Raw genomic sequence first — 5,981 nt, 5'->3', positions numbered from 1 at the left:
AAAGATACATAATATTATTTCTGGAGTTTCTTCCTCTTGCACACCGTCTCTCAGAGCTCTGCTTGGAAACTTCCCCAGCTCCCCACCCTGGTTGGCTTCTGCTCTTTGTTTTCGAGAAATACAGTCTCATCAAAATGGAAAAATATCCAAACTGCTGCACAGAAAATTGAACCAATAGACTGATCTCCTGACTTGGAGCTTGGAGGATAACCGTACCAATAGCAAAGTGGTTTGTTTTTTTTTTTTTTTCTCCCAGTCACACAACTCTTAGCACTGAGATTTGCCTCTGTCTTAAGGGTTGCTACAGAGTGCAATACGGTCAGAGTCAGATGGTGTGGTAGATTTTCTTCGGAGAGATACAGCACGCCCTGTGTGAGAGGCAGAGAAAACCAATGTGCTTTGTTTTCAGGATAAATGAGATGAATAGAAATGTACTTTCTTCCGAAAAGGGAAACCTAAATTAATGTGATAAACACTATTCTAATAGGTATTAGTGTCCAGCCCTGGGAGGCTGGACTCCCCTGGCTATGCTGCAGACTGATTTGTTTTCTCCTCTAAGAAAAATAGTTCAAACATTTAAGAAAAGAAAAAAAAAGGGGGAAATAAATAATAATAATAATAATAATAATAATAATAATAATAATAATAGAAAAACAACACCTCAAATGTACTTATTCCTCTTTTGTTATCGAGCACTTGCTGCCTCATTGGTTTATGATCACAGACATTGGCAAAGTCTGGATCTCGTATCGCCTCTGTGATTTTTGTTTACTTGCTAAAACATAACAGTTAAATGATGAGAAGATTTTTTTTTTATTTTATTTTGCAGTGAAAATGGTCCAGCTCAAAGCGAGTCTTAATGCTGGCTGCACTGGGCACCACGCAAATCTATTCGGCAGATTTGCCATGACACTGCAGCATCTGAATGGGACGTTCCCCAAAAATCCCTTCTCCTGCTGCACCAGCTGAGCCTCGGCAGCAAGGAGTGAATAAGTTGTCCTGCAAGAAATATTGAAGGCTGTAGTAGTCAGCAGCAAGAAATGGGCTGGAACAAGTATCCCGACAGGTGATCTAATGACCTGTAAGCAGGGTAAGCAAGAAGAGGTGATGAGGAGAAAAGGGGGAGTGAAAATACGGGGCTGGCACAAAACGGACGTAAAGAAAGATGGGGAGGAGGCAGGGGCGCAGGTGGGCAGAAGGACTCAAGAGCTGTGGTGGCTGAAGCATGTTCTTCTTGAAACACAGGCAACCTTTCAATAATCTTCATCTGTCTTTTTTTAAAAAGGTATCTGTTTTTTTCATATTTTCTGTGTTACAGGCATGCCTCAAACCAGCCTCAACTGACACAGCTACAAACCCTCCCTTTCTGTTACTGTAGATACCTGCCTCATCTGATATCTGCTCCAAACTTGCTCAGTAATGCAGTCCACAGTCCTATAGATTATTATTTTTCCCCCTTCTTTTACATCTGCTACCTGGACGGTCTCCTAATGCAGAGCCAGGTTCTGCAGAGGTTGAGAGGAGCATCCTGTGGGAAACACGTGCAGCTCATCAAAGGCAGTTGTAGAGCTCTTGGTAGGGTAAGCTGAGGCTGTACCACCAACTTTAATTCTTCTGCTTCCTATCATCTTCTAAGAGCATTTGACTTTATGGTCTTTTCTTAAAAAAAAATAATAATTGGAAGGCAGCAAGAGATTACTGTATATTAATAGGCTTAAATACACAGATTCATTACACAGGCAAAAGGAGATGGGCAGAGGGAGAAAGCTTTAGATATTTTGTTTTAATTTGCCTTTGGCATAAATTCTGCTGGTAGCAATTTTATCACTCAGTAGTAATATTATTTAGCTATCCAGTAGCCATTCTTACAACTGTTAGACCACAAAGTTCACATACATTCAGAAGTCCAGGACTAAGAAAGGTTTAGTCCTTAGCAACATTTTTTTTCTGGCTGCTTACCTAGTAATTCCAGCTCTAAATGGACTGTAAATGCTCATTTTGAAGACAATTTTTTTTTTAAATTTTTGAAGTGCCTCACTGTAAAAGTAGTATTTATGTGGTCTAACTTTGAAGACAGTGAAGATCAGAAGTTATTTACCATAACAGAGAAACAATTTTATAGGCCATCGCAGACTTGGATTAATTGTATAGAAGCAGGGAAAGTTAAAAGCAAAACCACACAGGCAACATAGTTCCCTTACTACGCGCCCTCTGTTTATTGGCTTTTATTTCTTTACTCTCCAGTAGATGGCAATCCAGTACTTGGTCAATAATGTGAAGAGCCTTCTCTGTATACAAGTCCGTGGGGGCTTTAGTTATATATTCTAAGTGCAAATTTGGACTGCGAACGTTATGCAAGTGAATCATTTGACTGGTGTTTTATTAAAACGCTGGCCAGCATGAGACAACGCCAGAACAAATACGATTTGAGAAGTGTGTGTGGAAATGGCAGTGCCTTTCAGCAAAGGGGAAGATTTTTATGTCTTTAAAGGCCGCCGGTTGTTTTAGCGAAGAAGTGAAGATAGGTTAGATGATTAGGGGACTGGAACACCTCTCTTATGAAGAAAAGCTGAGGGATTTGGGTCTCTTCAGTCTGGAAAAAAGATGACTGGGCGGGTGGTCTTGTCAATGCTTATAAATACGTAAAGGGTGGGTGTCAGGAGGATGGGGCTGGGATCTTTTCAGTGGTGCCTGGGGACAGGACAAGAGGTAATGGGCACAAACTTGAGCATAGGAAGTTCCGCCTAAACAGGAGGAGGAACTTCTTTCCTTTGAGGGTGGCAGAGCACTGGAACAGGCTGCCCAGAGAGGTGGTGGAGTCTCTGTCTCTGGAGACATTCAAAACCCGCCTGGACACGTTCCTGTGCAGCCTGCTCTAGGTGACCCTGCTCTGGCAGGGGGTTGGACTAGATGATCTCCAGAGGTCCCTTCCAACCCTACGATTCTGTGATTCTGTGATAGTCTCCTACATTGACATTTTTAGAAGACTTGGGAGGTAAAAACGTAAGTTTTGCTGTGTACTCATTTGGAATTTTAGTTGCTCTTGGAGTGCTGTAAAGCCATTTCTTATGTTTAAGAAAAAAATTGCACTGAACTTCCTGAATCCTCTCCCTTCCGTTTGACCTTCTCTCCAGACAGTGACTGTGAGCTGTATGAGTGTCTGTGCCTCTTGCCCTTATTTGCATTGCTCCAGGGCCATTTCTGGGATTGCCAGTGCAACATCAGACGCACAGAACACATCAGATTTGGTGCGGACGCTCCCTCAGTTGATAGCTTCACTATTCACCTATCCCACCTTTCCCACCTGCTCAGGTCACCAGAGCCTTCAGCAGTGTTTGGGGTGGGTGAGGGCGGTGATATTTCCCTCCAAGAGCAGGGAGCTGGGGGAGGTATGGATTTAGGGGTGCCAGAGGGGAGGTTGGGGGGGGTTGGCACTAGCTGTGCCACTGTGACACAGTGATGGCTGAAGTGCTCCTCGTCATCCCACAGCTGTGTCCCACCTCAGGGCTCTCCAGGCAGGAAAAGCCATAGTCCAGCAAGGCTACCTGAAGAGAGGTAGGACATGTCCTTCTGTGTAAAAGGGTGACAAGTCAGCAAGCAACAAAGTGAAGGGAAGGCAGCAAATCAACAGAGATTCAAGGATATTTTGCTAATATTAAATAACCTTTCCCATCTCTAAGTCCTCATAGGTTTTATTCATTATTTATTTCATTCATCCATTTCTTTTGAAGTTTTGTGATTTCAAAAAGTATGGATTGATAGAGGTAAAAAATGGCCTTGGGATGCAGGTTCAGAGACGCTCACACTGTTTTTTGTCTAATTGGCTCATTAGCAACAAGTGTGGAGTTGCTGATTTGGTGCGTTCTCATCATTTGGATTTTGGTTGGTTGGTTTGTAAAAAGTCCTTGGGTTTTAGAGGTAGTTGACTCAATGGTGATGACAAACCTTGTAGCTGCTACTTTCTTTGTATGGCAAGCCAGTGAGCAGAAACTGTATGTCTGGGAAAACTAACAATCTGTTTTATGTTCCCGCTGCTCTGTGTGAGAAAGGATGAATCAGACGCTGTTGTGATTTGGAGTTAGCGAAAGCCTGCTCAGAACAACATAAAAACAGAGTCCATGCTGAGAGCCTGATGTCTCGCCTTGTCCGGTAGTAATTGTCCTGAGCCACGAGATGCCTATTCTGGGGGAAAACAGCACGTAGGTCCCACAAGTGTTTAGAAATAAATGAGAACTTTCTTCTTTTCCTTCTCTTTCTACATTTTTAGGTAGTTCCTCTTTGAAAAACATCTTTAACTAACTCATTAAATGCATGGCACAGCCGTGTCTAATACACACCAAATATTCATCTGAGATGCAAGACCTCCGTGTTCCCAGAAGGTAGAAATGCTGCTCTTATTTTTATGACAGTCATCGGCTTTCCACTAGTTTCTTCATCCAGCCCTTCCTTCCTCTTTCCCTCCTCTCTCCCAGTAATCCTCACTACCACCTCAGCTGTTCCATGAGCTGGTTGATCCGTTTTCCCTCCCCCTGTGCCCCTAATGCAGCCAGAGAAAATACATGCCAGAAACCCTCCCAAGCCCTTTTTTTCGGCTGGGCTGCTCGGAGGGACTGCCGTGCTTGGGCGGCTCAGGCACACCTTGACAGGCACCAAGGAGGAAGAGAGGCGCAGCCCGTAAATGTTACTCCCACTGCACACGCGGGATCGAACTGAGGTAAGGAGCGCTATTGGGGATGGCATTGGAAATAGTAGAAAACAAATAACAGAAATCAAGTGTTTCCTACCCTGTCACTGCGCAAGCCTTGCACAAGCCTCAGGTTGCAACCTGGCAGACCTTTGCAGTTTGTTCTAAATAGGATTTATCTAGATTTACTTCACTGATATCAAGAAGATGGCATCTGTGGGGGTCTCGCTGTTATCCACCCTACCTTCCTGCTCTCCTGGGCCTCTCATTTCTTGTGCCTCAGGAACCAACGCTCCTGGCAAAAGCAACGTTACTCAGAATTAAAGACTGCATCTGGCCTGGGTGCTTCTCTCAATTACCCGATTGAACTGAATTTCTCTTCTCCAAAGAGCATGTTGACTTCACTGAACTCTACACAAGTGCTGAGCAAAGTAGACACACCTGGAAAAATGAGCAGAAATAGTTGCCAGCTTGGAGGGCCTCCAGCTGGTTGGTTTGTTTTCGCACCTCTGTTTCCCATTTGAATGTGGGATTTTTGTAAGGCCCTGACGAGGTATTTACCAAATGAGTGTGGTGTTAGCTGCATTTTCCCTGTGACACTTCACACCTCCGGTGCTCCTTGCACAAGGGGTCACAGAGCCACTTTTGTTCATGCACACACCTAAGTGAGCACCAAAGGATACGCTGGAGACCAGAACTTAACAAAACCTCGGCTTTGGTCTTCTCACAGACCAAACAACTAACATGATAGTAGGACATAGAAGGATGCAGCTTGCAAAGATGCAAGGAGCGAGGCTGAATCTCAGCCTACTATCTATGCAGACAAGCATGGACAGATGTGTTTCTTTTATGTGTTTGGAGGCATGAACCATCTATGGTTGGGAAGTTTGCCTGCAAAGTTAAACACTGTGTGTTACAGACACTTGTCTGCTCCAGGGCAGACAAATCTCCACACTGACAGGTATTGCATGGGAGCTTGGGCCATTGCTTTTAATGTTAACTGCCGCGAATCCTCACGGACTCAGGTAGAAGCCTCCCATATTCCTGAAGCAAGACACAACTGACCGAGTTGTTAAAATACATACAAGAGAAAGAAAAAAAGTAAGTTTTTGAACACCTTCCAGAGGTTTTGCTACGTGTCAAAAGGCAAAGTTTTGACTCACGCTCGCATGTGTATTAGAAAGCAGCCCGAAGCCCTCTCCTGCTTTGTCTTCAGGTTGTGGAGAAGAAAACTGAGGAGGCAGCAATTGGTCCCAAGGCATGTTCTAAATTCAGCCCTTGGGGGATAAAAAAAGTC

The sequence above is a fragment of the Larus michahellis genome, chromosome 3, assembly GCF_964199755.1.
Source record: "Larus michahellis chromosome 3, bLarMic1.1, whole genome shotgun sequence".
NCBI classification, from domain to species: Eukaryota; Metazoa; Chordata; class Aves; order Charadriiformes; family Laridae; genus Larus; species Larus michahellis.
This window is presented reverse-complemented; position numbering follows the sequence as displayed.